Source organism: Globicephala melas, chromosome 19, assembly GCF_963455315.2.
Source record: "Globicephala melas chromosome 19, mGloMel1.2, whole genome shotgun sequence".
NCBI lineage: Eukaryota > Metazoa > Chordata > Mammalia > Artiodactyla > Delphinidae > Globicephala > Globicephala melas.
This window is the reverse complement of record NC_083332.1, coordinates 4,390,200-4,403,369: the sequence shown is the minus strand read 5'-3', so window position 1 is coordinate 4,403,369 and position 13,170 is coordinate 4,390,200. Positions and strand designations below refer to the sequence as shown.

Genomic DNA, 13,170 nt, shown 5'->3' with positions numbered 1-13,170 from the left:
GCCACAAAAACAGAAACATAGACGAATGGAAGAGAATGGATAGTCCAGAAGGAACCCACACAATTATGGTCAATAAATCTACTACAAATGAGGTACAAATATACAATGGAGAAAAGACATTCTCTTTAATAAGTGGTGCTGGGAAACTGGAGACCTACAGGTAAAATAATGAGATTAGAACATTTCCTCATGCTGTACACAAAGACAAACTCAAAATGGATTAAGGACCTAAATGAAATACCCCAAAATCCAAAACTCATATAATATACTCTAGGTCTATCCATATTTTTGCACATGGCTGAGTAATTTTTATATTTTATGGCTGAGTAATATCCCATTATATATATATATGTGTGTATGATATATATATATATACATATATATGTGTGTGTGGTATATATATGTGTGTGTGATATATCACATCTTTTTTATCCATTCATCTGTTGATGGACATCTAGGTCTCTTCCATATCTTGGCAATTGTAAATAATGCTGCTATAAATATTGGGGTGCACGTATCTTTTCAAATTGGTGTTTTCACTTTCTCTGAGTATATACCCAGCAGTGGAATTGTTTAATACAGTAGTTCTCCTTTTAGTTTTCTGACGACCTCCATAATATTTTCATAGTGGTTGTACCAATTTACAATCCCACTAACAATGCACTAGGGTTCCTAACATTTGCTGTCTGTAGACTTTTTTTAAAATTAATTAATTAATTAATTTTTTGGCTGCTTTGGGTCTGTACTGTGTGCAGGCTTTCTCTAGTTGCGGCGAGTGAGGGCTACTCTTCATTGCGGTTCATGGGCTTCTCATTGCAGTGGCCTCTCTTGTTGCAGAGCACGGGCTGTAGGTGCATGGGCTTCAGTAGTTGTGGCATGCAGGCTCAGTAGTTGTGGCTCATGAGCTCTAGAGAGCAGGCTCAGTAGTTTGGCACACGAGCTTAGTTGCTCCATGGCATGTGGGATCTCCCTGGACCAGAGCTCGAACCCATGTCCCCTGCATTGGCAGACACATTCTCAACCACTGCTCTATCAGGGAAGCCCTAGACTTTTTGATGAGAGCCATCTTGACAGATGTGAGGTGATTTCTCATTCTGGTTTTGATTTGCATTTATCCAATGATTAGTGATGTTTAGCATTTTTTCATGTGCCTGATGGCTATCTGTATATCTTCTGTGGAAAAATGTCTATTAAGTGTTTCTCTCCATTTTTCAGCCTTTTGTGTTTGTTTTTTGATACTGAGTGGATGAGCTCTTTATATAATTTGGATATTAACCCCTTCTCGATCATATCCTTGGCATATATTTTTCTCCCATTCTGTAGGTTACCTTTTCATTGTGTCTAACATTTCCTTTGCTCTGCAAAAGATTTTAAAATTAATTAGGTCCCATTTGTGTATTTTTGCTTTTATGTCTTTTTTCCCTTAGGAGACAGGTCCAAAAAAGAAAGTGTTCCCATTTATGCCAAAGAATTTTCAGCCTATGTTCTCTCCTAGGAGTTTTAGGGTTTGAGGTATTCCATTTAGGTCCTTAATCCATTTTGAGTTTGTCTTTGTGTACAGTGTGAGGAAATGTTCTATTCTCATTATTTTACTGGTAACTCTCCAGTTTTCCAAACACCACTTATTGAAGAGACTGTCTTTTCTCCATTGTATATTCTTGATTCTTTTGTAGTAGACTTATTGACCATAGGTGTGCAGGTTCCTTTCTGAGCCCTTTATTCTATTCCATTGATTTCTGTGTCTGTTTTTGTGATTATTGTAGCATCGTATTCAGGGAGTGTGGTATCTCCACCTTTGGTCATTTTTCTCAGGATTGCTTAAGCAATGTGGGTATTTTGTGGTTCTCTATTACTTTTAGGATTATTTGTTCTGGTTCTGTGAAAAATGTCATGGGTATTTTTTTAATTTATTTTATTTATTTTGGACTGCATTGGGTCTTTGTTGCTGTGTGAGGGCTTTTCTCTAGTTGCAGTGAGCGGGGGCCACTCTTCATTGTGGTGCGTGGGCTTCTCATTGCAGTGGCTTCTTTTGTTGCAGAACACAGGTTCTAGGCACACAGGGTTCAGTAGTTGTGGCTCGCTGGCTTAGTTGCTCCACGGCATGTGGGATCTTTCTGGAACAGGGCTCGAACCCATGTCCCCTGCATTGGCAGGCGGATTCTTAACCACTGAGCCAGCAGAGAAGCCCTAATTTTTTTTTTTTTTTTTGGCATGAATCATCATTCCCTTTACTAGATCTTTTTTTTTAAACATCTTTATTGGAGTATAATTGCTTTACAATGGTATGTTAGTTTCTGCTTTATAACAAAGTGAATCAGCTATACATATACATATATCCCCATATCTCCTCCCTCTTGCGTCTCCCTCCCACCCTCCCTAGCCCACCCCTCTAGGTGGTCACAAAGCACGGAGGTGATCTCCCTGTGCTATGTGGCTGCTTCCCACTAGCTAGCTATTTTACATTTGGTAGTGCATATATGTCCATGCCACTCTCTCACTTCATCCCCGTGTCTTCAAGTCCATTCTCTATGTCTGCATCTTTATTCCTGTCCTGCCACTAGGTTCTTGAGAACCATTTTTTTTAAGATTCCATATATATGTGTTAGCATATGGTATTTGTTTTTCTCTTTCTGACTTCTTCACTCTGTATGACAGACTCTAGGTCCATCCACCTCACCACAAATAACTCAATTTCATTTTTTATGGCTGAGTAACATTCCATTTATATATGTGCCACATCTTCTTTATCCATTCATCTGTCGATGAACACTTAGGTTGCTTCCATGTCCTGGCTATTGTAAATAGAGCTGCAATGAACATTGTGGTACATGCCTCTTTTTGAATTATGGTTTTCTCAGGGTATATGCCCAGTAGTGGGATTGCTGGGTCATATGGTAGTTCTATTTTTAGGTTTTTGAGGAACCTCCATACTATTCTCCATAGAGGCTGTATCAATTTACATTCCCACCAACAGTGCAAGAGGGTTCTCTCTTCTCCACACCCTCTCCAGCATTTATTGTTTGTAGATTTTTTGATGAGGGCCACCCTGACTGGTGTGAGGTGATACCACATTGTAGTTTTGATTTGCATTTCTCTAATGATTAATGATGTTGAGCATCCTTTCATGTGTTTGTTGGCAGTCTGTATATCTTCTTTGGAGAAATGTCTATTTAGGTCTTCTGCCCATTTCTGGATTGGGTTGTTTGGTTTTTTGATATTGAGCTGCATGAGCTGCTTGTATATTTTGGAGATTAATCCTTTGTCAGTTGTTTCATTTGCAAATATTTTCTCCCATTCTGAGGTTGTCTTTTTGTCTTGTGTATGGTTTCCTTTGCTGTGCAAAAGCTTTTTAGTTTCATTAGGTCCCATTTGTTTATTTTTATTTCCATTTCTCTAGGAGGTGGGTCAAAAAGGATCTTGCTTTTATGTCATGGAGTGTTCTGCCTATGTTTTCCTCTAAGAGTTTTACAGTGTCTTGCCTTATATTTAGGTCATTAATCCATTTGAGTTTATTTTTGTGTATGCTGTTAAGGAGTGTTCTAATTTCATTCTTTTACATGTAGCTGTCCAAAAAATATGGAAAACTTCACAAATTTGCATGTCATCCTGTGAAGGGGCCATGCTAATCTTCTCTGTATCTTTCCAATTTTAGTATATGTGCTGCCAAAGCGAGCACTCATGGGTATTTTGATAGGGAATGCTTTATATCTGTAGGTTGCTTGGAGTAGTATAGCTGTTTTAAAAATATTAATTCTTCCAATCGAAGAGCATAAGGTATCTTTTCATTTATTTGTGTCATCTTCCATTTGTTTCATCCATGTCATAATTTTCAGTGCATAAATCTTTCACATTTGTGGATAAATTTATTCTTAGGTCTTTTATCATTTTAATATAATCATATTTTTTTCTTCATACCTTGGATAGTTTGTTATTGGTGCAGGAAAAATAACAGATTTCTGTATGTTAATTGTGTATACTTCAAATTTACTGAATTTATTCATGCTAATACTTTGTGGGTGAAATCTTTAGGGTTTTCTCTATGTGTCATGTTCAAACAGTGACAGTTTTAGTTCCTTTACAAACTAGATCCCCTTTTTTATTTTTGTCTTTTTGCTGTGGCTAGGATTATTAATACTATGTTGAATAAAAGTGGTGAGAACAGTCATCCTTGTCTTGCTCCTGTTCTTACGGGAAATGCTTTCAACTTTTCATCATTGAGTATGATGGTAGCTGTGGTTTTTGTCATATATGCCCTTTATTATATAAAGGTATGTTGCCTCTATACCAACTTTGTTCAGAGCTTTATCAGATTTTGAAGTTTGTTGAATTTTTGTCAAATGCTTTTGCTGGAGCTATGAAGATGATCATTTGATTTTATACTTTGTTATACTAATCTGGTGTGTCCCTTAATTGATTTGCATATATTGAATCATCCCTGCATTGCTGAGATAAATCCCGCATGATCACGGGGTATGGATTTTTTAATGTATTGTTGAATTCAGTTTGCTAATGTTTTGCAGAGGATTTTTGCATATATGTTCATCAGGAGTAAGGCCTGTAACCTACTTTTTCTGGTAGTATCTTTATCTGGTTTTCATCTATGGCTGATTCTGATCTCAGAAAATTAGTTTGGAAACACTCTTTCTTCAATTATTTGGAATAGTTTGAGAAGGATAGATGTTAACTTTCATTTAAATATTTGGTAGAATTTATCAGTGAAGGTACCTGGTCCTGGGATTTTATTTATTGGAGTTTTTTGACTACCAATTTCATTACTAGTATTTGATCTTTTAGGTTTTTTATTTATTCCTGATTCAGTCTTAGAAGATTTATAATTCTAGGAATTTATCCAATTCTTCTAGGTGTCCAACTCTTTAGTGTGTAATTGTTTGTAGAAATGTCTTATGCTACTTTGCATTTCTGTGGTGTCTCTCTTTTGTTTCTAATTTATTTGGGCCTTCTCTTTCTTCAAAAGAATACTACTTGTGTCTTTTATTCTTTACGGAAGCTTAATAAGTGTTCGATCTACTCCCCTTACAATACTCCCCTTACCAGTGAGATTTTTACTTTTGTGTGTTTTCTTGTTGCTAATTTATTTAAGCTTCTTTTAAGCTTAAATAAATTCCTTCAACATTTCTTATAAGGATGCTTTCTTAGTGATGAACTCATTTAGTGTTTGCTAGCCTGGAAATGCTTGCTCTCTCCTTTGATTCTGCATTATAATCTTGCTGGTACAGTATTCTTGCTGTGGCCTTTTTCCTTTTAGACCATTGAATATATTTTCATTCCTTTCTGGTATGCGAAGTCTGCTGAAAATTCAGCTGATAGTCTTATGAAAATACCTTGCACATAACCAGTTACTTTTTTTTTTTAACACTTTTTTGATGTGGACCATTTTTAAAGTCTTTCTTGAATTTGTTTAGAATATTGCTTCTATTCTATGTTTTGGTTTTTCGCCTCAAGGCATGTGGGATCTTAGCTCTCTGACCAGGGATCGAACCTGCACCCTCTGCATTGGAAGGTGAAATCTTAACCACTGGACTGCCAGGGAAGTCCCTACCCAGTTACTTTTATTTCATTCCTTCTATGATCCCTCTTTGTCTTTAATTTTTGACGCTTTAATTATAATGTGTCTTGGTGTGGATCTGTTTGTCTTCATCTTCTTTGGGACTCTGTGCTTCCTGGGACTTGATGTCTGTTTCCTTTCCCAGGTTAGGAAAATTGTCAGTTGTTATATCCGCTCATAAAATAAGTTATCTGCCCCTTACTCTCTTTCTTCTCTTTCTGGGACCCCTATAATGCTAGGGTTAGTATTCTTGATGTTTTCCAAGAGGTCTCTTTACCTATCATCTTAATTTTTTTTCTTCTTGCTATTCAAATTTTGGTGAGTTTCACTACTCTGTCCTCCAGATGACTCTTCTGTTTTTCTGTATCATATAATCTAATGTTGCTTCCCTGTAGTGTGTGTGTGTGTGTGTGTGTGTGTGTGTGTGTGTGTGTGTTAGTCTCAGTTATTGTATTTTTCAGTTCTTTGGTTCTCTTTTACATTTTATTGTGCTTTGTTGAAGTTCTCACTGTGTCCTGACGTGGGTGAGCATCTTGATAATCATTACCTTGAACACGTTTTTTTCAGGTAGGATGCTTATTCCTGTTTTGTCTAGTTCTTTTTCTGATACTGTGTCTAGTTACTTCATTAGTAATATACTCTTCTATTTCCTTATGTTTTCTAATTCTCTGTGCATTTGTATTTATTAGGTTTGCCTTGTGACATTTTCAGTCTTGGAGAAGTGGCCTTATACAGGAGATGGCCTACAGGGCCCAGCAGCACATTCTCCTCTGGCCAGCACAGCCAGATGCTGCAGGGATGTCCCCTATGTGGGCTGCATGTCCCTTTCTGTTGTAGAAGGGCCAACTACTGTGGACAAGCTGGTAGGCTGTATTGGACCCTGGTCTAAATGTCTGTGAGGTCCTGCATTATGTGATTGCTGTGGGTGTGCTCATAGGCAAGGCAGCCCTCCATTATGGGTCTGCTCCAGGTGCACAGGTGGGTAGGGAAGGCCCCCAGTGTGTTTGCTTGTGAGGCCTGGTGGTGCAGGAGTGCTGCAGACATGGTGGTGAATGCGGCAGGCCCCTGACACTAATCAAATGGAGGGAAGATTCTAAAATGTTGCCTGTGAGTGTCTCAGTCCCTAGCAGGAGTCCAAGCTGCCTCTTGCTTTCTGAGATTAGCACGTGGGTCTGACCCAGATGTCTTTCAGACTACTGGCTCTGCACAGAGATTGAGAACATGTGAGGTTTGGTGTGTGCCCTTTAGGAGCGGAATCTCAGTTTCCTTTAGCCTCCAGCTCTCCTGAAAGGAAGCCCTGCAGGTTTTCAAAGCCAGACCTGCTGAGTTCTTTCCTTCCCAATGCAGGAACTCTGGGTTGGGCAGCCTGATGCAGGGCTCAGACCCTTCCCTCCTTGGGGAGGACCTATGCAGTTGTGGTGTCTCTAAATCGTGGGGCACAGTGCTGAAGGTGTGGGTTCTAACTAGACTGTGTTTCTAAGCCTCTTACGTGCCTAGTGGTTTCTCCTTTATAGCTTGAGTTGTGGAAAATTTTTTCTGCTAGTCTTCAGAGCATTCTCAGAGATAACTTCTCTGTAAGCAGTTGTAATTTTGGTGTGCCCATGGGAGGAGGTGAGCTCAGGATCTTCCATACTCCATCCTCTGGCTCCCCTCTCCCCTTTTTAAAAATATATGCAGGGGTTCCCTGGTGGTGCAGTGGTTAAGAATCTGCCTGCCAATGCAATTTGTCCTATCTATGGCCTTAAAGTTAACACAGATCTCTTGCACACTGTATATAATTGATCTTGTTTAAAAAAAAATCCATTCAGCCACTGAAGGGATTTTTTAAATTGAAGTATAGTTGATATATAATATTATAGTATAGTTGATATATATTTGTTTCATTGGTACAACGTAGTGGTTTAACATTTTTATTGATTATACTCCATTTGAAATTATTACAAAATAATGACTCTATTTCCCTATGTTGTACAATACATCCATGTTTGTTTATATATAGGCATATTGGATTAAGACAAAGAAGCTACTATCTCTCTGTTCCCCCTTCACTCTCCCCACTAGTAACCACTAATTTGTTCCCTGTGAGTCAATTTCTATTTTGTTATATACATTCCTTTAATTTTTTAGATTCCCCATGTAGTCAGAACATAGAGTATTTGTCTTTGTCTGACTATTTCACTAATTTAATACACTCTACATCCATCCATGTTGTTACACCTGGCAGAATTTTTATTTTTTTAAGGCTGAATAATATGTATATCTGTCTATCTATACACACACAAACCCACACACACACACACATATATATATATATATATGTCACAGCTTCTTTATCCATTCATCTGTTGATGGACATTTATTTTGCTCCCATATCTTAACCATTGGAAATAATACTGCTATAAATATTGGGGTGCATACGTATTTTCAGATTGGTATTTTCATTTTCTTTCATTTTCACTTCCACTACCCAGCAGTGGAATGTTTCTTAATACAATAGTGTTCCTTTTAGTTTTTTGACGACCTCCATAATATTTTCATTGTGGTTGTACCAGTTTACAATCCCACCAACAGTGTACTAGGGTTCCCTTTTCTCACAATCCTCATTAACATTTGTTATCTGTAGACTTTTTGATGAGAGCCATTTTGACAGATGTGAGGTGATGTCTCATTCTGGTTTTGATTTGCATTTATCTAGTGATTACTGATGTTTAGCATTTTTTTCATGTGCCTGTGGCCTATCTGTATACCTTCTGTGGAAAAATGTCTAGTAGGCATTTCTCCCCATGTTTTCATCCTTTGTTTTTGATATTGAGTGGATGAGCTCTTTATGTAATTTGAATATTAACCCCTTCTCCATCATATACTTTGTGTATATTTTTCACTCTCTATTTCATTTAGTCTAATGTTTCCTTTGCTCTGCAAAAGATTTTAAATTGATTTAGGTTTATTTTTGTTTTTATGTCTTTTTTTAACATCTTTATTGGAGTATATTGCTTTACAATGGTGTGTTAGTTTCTGCTGTATCACAAAGTGAATCAGCTCTACATATACATATATCCCCATAACCCCTCCCTCTAGGTGGTCACAAAGCACTGAGCTGATCTCCCTGTGCTATGCGGCTGCTTCCCACTAGCCATCTATTTTACATTTGGTAGTGTATATATGTCCATGCCACTCTCTCACTTCGTCCCAGCTTACCCTCCCCCATCCCCTTGTCCTCAAGTTCATTCTCTACATCTGCGTCTTTATTCCTAACCTGCCCCTAGGTTCTTCAGAACCATTTTTTTTTCTAGATTCCATCTATATGTGTTAGCATATGGTATTTGTTTTTCTCTTTCTGACTTACTTCACTCTGTATGACTGACTCTAGGTCTAGGTCCAATATACAATGGAATATTTATGTCTTTTTCCATGAGGAGACAGATCCAAAAAAGAAAGTGTTCCCATTTATTGCAAAAGAGCGTTCTTCTTATGTTCTCTCCTAGGAGATTTGTTTGGGGTAATACAAAATGGATTATATATCTAAGTGTGTTTGTTTTTGTGTGCAGTGTGAGAAAATGTTCTAATCTCATTTTTTAGCTATAGCTTTCCAGTTTGATCAGCTCAGTTATTGAAGGGACTGTCTTTTCTCCATTGCATATTCTCTCCTCCTTTGTAGTAGATTTATTGACCATAGGGATGTGGGTTCCTATCTAGGCTCTTTATTATATTTCTTTGATCTATGTGTCTGTTTTTGTAGCAGTAATCAAAATAATATCGTACTGCCACAAAAACAGACATTGATGAAAGTAATGGAAGATGTCACAAATAAACGATTCCATCCTCTTGGATTGGAATAACTAAGATTTTTCAGAGAGCCACATAATATTCCAAGCAACCTATAGATTTAAATTAATCCTCTCAAAATACCCATGACATTTTTCACAGAACTAGAGCAAATAACCCTAAAATAAATATAAAACCAAAAATGACCCACATTGCTAAAGCAATCCTGAGAAAAAACACCAAAGCTGGAGATATCACACTTCCTGGCTACAAAACTAAAATAATCACAAAAGAGACATACAGATCAATGAAATAGTATAGTGAGCCCAGAAAGGAACCCGCACACCTATGGTCAACAAATCTACTAAAAAGAAACACAAATATACAATGGAGAAAAATAGTCTCTTTAATAAGTGGTGCTGGAAATACTGGCCGATGCAGGGGACACAGGTTCGTGCCCCAGTCCGGGAAGATCCCACATGCTGCAGAGCATCTGGGCCCGTGAGCCATGGCCGCTGAGCCTGTGCGTCCGGAGCCTGTGCTCCGCAACGGGAGAGGCCACAACAGTGAGAGGCCCGTGTACCGCAAAAAAAAAAATAAAAATAATGTGATTAGAACATTTCCTCACACCATACACAAAAGCAAACTCAAAATGATTAGGGACCTAAATGGAATACCTCAAACCCTAAAACTCCTAGGAGAGAACATAGGCTGAACACTCTTTGTCACAAATGGGAACACTTTCTTTGGATTTGTCACCTAAGGGGAAAAGACATAAAAGGAAAAAGAAACAAATGAGACCTAATTAAAATCTTTTGCAGAGCAAAGGAAATGTTAGACAAAATGAAAAGATAGCCTACAGAATGGGAGAAAAATATACACAAAGGATGTGATGGAGAAGGGGTTAATATCCAAATTATATAAAGTGGGGCTTCCCTGGTGGCGCAGTGGTTGGGAGTCTGCCTGCCGATGCAAGGGACACAGGTTCGTGCCCTGGTCCGGGAGGATCCCACATGCCGCGGAGCGGCTGGGCCCGTGAGCCATGGCCGCTGAGCCTGCGCGTCTGGAGCCTGTGCTCCACAACGGGAGAGGCCACGGCGGTGAGAGGCCCGCGTACCGCAAAAAAAAAACAAAAAACAAAAACAAATTATATAAAGTGGTCATCCACTCAGTATCAAAAAACAAAAAAAGATGAAAAATGGAGAGAAACCCGTAATAGACTTTTTCCACAGAAGATATAGAGATAGCCAACAGGCAAATGAAAAAATGCTAAATATCACTAATCACTGGATCAATGCAAATCAAAACCACAATGAGACATGACCTCACATCTGTCAAAATGGCTCTCATCAAAAAGTCTAAAGATAACAAATGTTAGTGGGGATTGTGAGGAAAGGGAACCCTAGTACACTGTTGGTGAGATTGTAAATTGGTGCAACCACTATGAAAATATTACTGAGGTTGTCAAAAAACTAAAATGAGACCTACTGTATTAAGAAAAAATTCCATATTACTCAGCCGTAAATAGAAAGGAAATTGAGTTATTTGTAGTGAGGTGGATGGACCTAGAGTCTGTCATACAGAGTGAAGTAAGTCATAAAGAGAAAAACAAATACCATATGCTAACACATATACATGGAATCTAAAAAAAAAAAGGTTCTGATGAACCTAGGGGCAGAACAGGAATAACCTAGGGGCAGAACAGGAATAAAGACACAGATGTAGGGAATGGACTTGAGGACACCAGGAGGGGGAAGGGTAAGGGTAAGCTGGGACGAAGTGAGAGTAGCAATGACATATATACACTACCAAATGTAAAATAGATAGCCAGTGGGAAGCAGCCACATAGCACAGGGAGATCAGCTCAGTGCTTTGTGACCACCTAGAGGGGTGGGACAGGGAGAGTGGGAAGGAGATGCAAGAGGTAGGGGATATGGGGATACATGTATACATATAACTGATTCACTTTGTTATACAGCAGAAACTAACACAACATTGTAAAGCAATTATACTCCAATAAAGATGTTAAAAAAAAAAAAAAGAAACAATTCCACTGGTGGGTATATACCCAAAGAAAGTGAAAACACCAATTTGAAAAGATACATGCACCCCAATATTTATAGCAGCATTATTTCCAATGGCCAAGATATGGCAGCAAACTATCAACAGATGAATGGATAAAATATATTAAATATATATGTATATAATGGGACATTAATCAGCCATTAAATATAAAAATACTGCCATGTGCTACAACATGGATGGACCTAGAGTGTATTATACTTAGTGAAATCAGTCAAATACCCTATTCAATTTTTTAGATTCCACATGTAAGTTAGAACAAAGGAATTTATATAAGAAAACAGAAATCGGCTCACAGAGAACAAATTAGGGGTAACTAGTTGGGAGAGTGAAGGGGGAGAGAGAGATAGTAGCTTTTATCTCTTGATCCAATACCCCTATGTACAGAATAAACAAGGATGTATTGTACAACATAAGGAAATAGTCATTATTTTGTAATAACCTCAAATGGAGTATAATCTATAAAATGTTAAACTACTATGTTGTACCCCGACACTAATATAATACAATATATCAACTATACTTCAATTTAAAATCTCCCTACTGTGGTTGAATGAATTTTTTTAACAAGATTAATTATATACTGTGTACAAGAAATCTGTGTTAACTTTAGGCCATAGATAGGATAAAATTGAAAGACTGGAAATAAGATACTCCATGCAGGGCTTCCTTGGTGGCGCAGTGGTTGAGAGTCCGCCTGCCGATGCAGGGGTCACGGGTTCGTGCCCCGGTCCGGGAAGATCCCACATGCCGCGGAGCGGCTGGGCCCGTGAACCATGGCCGCTGAGCCTGCACGTCCGGAGCCTGTGCTCCGCAACGGGAGAGACCACAACAGTGAGAGGCCAGTGTACCGCAAAGAAAAAAAAAAGATACTCCATGCAAATGATAATTACAGAATAGTCTAGTATCAGGCAAAATAGACTTTAAGACAAACCTCTCAAAGAATCACAGGTTATTATATAATGATATAGGGATTAATGCATTAAGAAATAATGAGTTATAAATAAGTATGGATCCAGCACTGGAGCCTCTAAATATAGAAAGAAAATATTAACAGATATGAAGTGGAAAATGTGCAGAAATATAAGAATGGTAAGAAACTTCACTACCCAACTTTCAACATTGATATTCAGCCTAGATGGTCTATACACTCAGGAAACTTTGGGCTTAACATTACACTCGCTATCAAGTGAACCTAACAGACGTATATAGTACATTCCACTCAACAGCAGTGAAACGCCCATTCTTCTTAAGTGTACATAGACTATTTCCTAGCAGATAATATATTAAACCACAAAACAAGGCTTCAAGAATCCAAGAAGATTAAAATCATATCAAGTGTCTTTTCCAACCACAATGCTATGAAACTGAAATTCAGTATTAGGAAGGATAACTGAAAATTCAAGAGCACTTAGATACTGAACAACAAGCTATTGAACAACCAATGCATGCAACAATAAATCAAAAGGGATATCAAACAATATCTTAAAGCAAACAAATGTGGAAACACAAAGTACCTAAACATATGGAATATAGTAAACACAATCCAGAGAGATGTGTTTGCAGTGAGAAATGCATATATTTTACAAAAGGGGAGAGGGGAGCCAGAGGATGGAGTACGGAAGATCCTGAGCTCACCTCCTCCCATGGGCACACCAAAATTACAACTGCTTACAGAGAAGTTATCTCTGAGAATCCCCTGAAGACTAGCAGAGAAAATTTTCCACAACTCAAGCTATAAAGAATGAGAAACCACA

At 38.1% G+C, this 13,170-nt stretch overlaps 1 non-coding gene across 1 annotated transcript; it reads right to left on the bottom strand.

The window, feature by feature from the left end:
* Positions 1-3,570: 3,570 nt before the first annotated feature.
* Positions 3,571-3,676, bottom strand: LOC115847784 (U6 spliceosomal RNA). The gene has a single exon (XR_004037479.1). It is a non-coding gene; the product is annotated as a U6 spliceosomal RNA (small nuclear RNA).
* Positions 3,677-13,170: the final 9,494 nt, after the last annotated feature.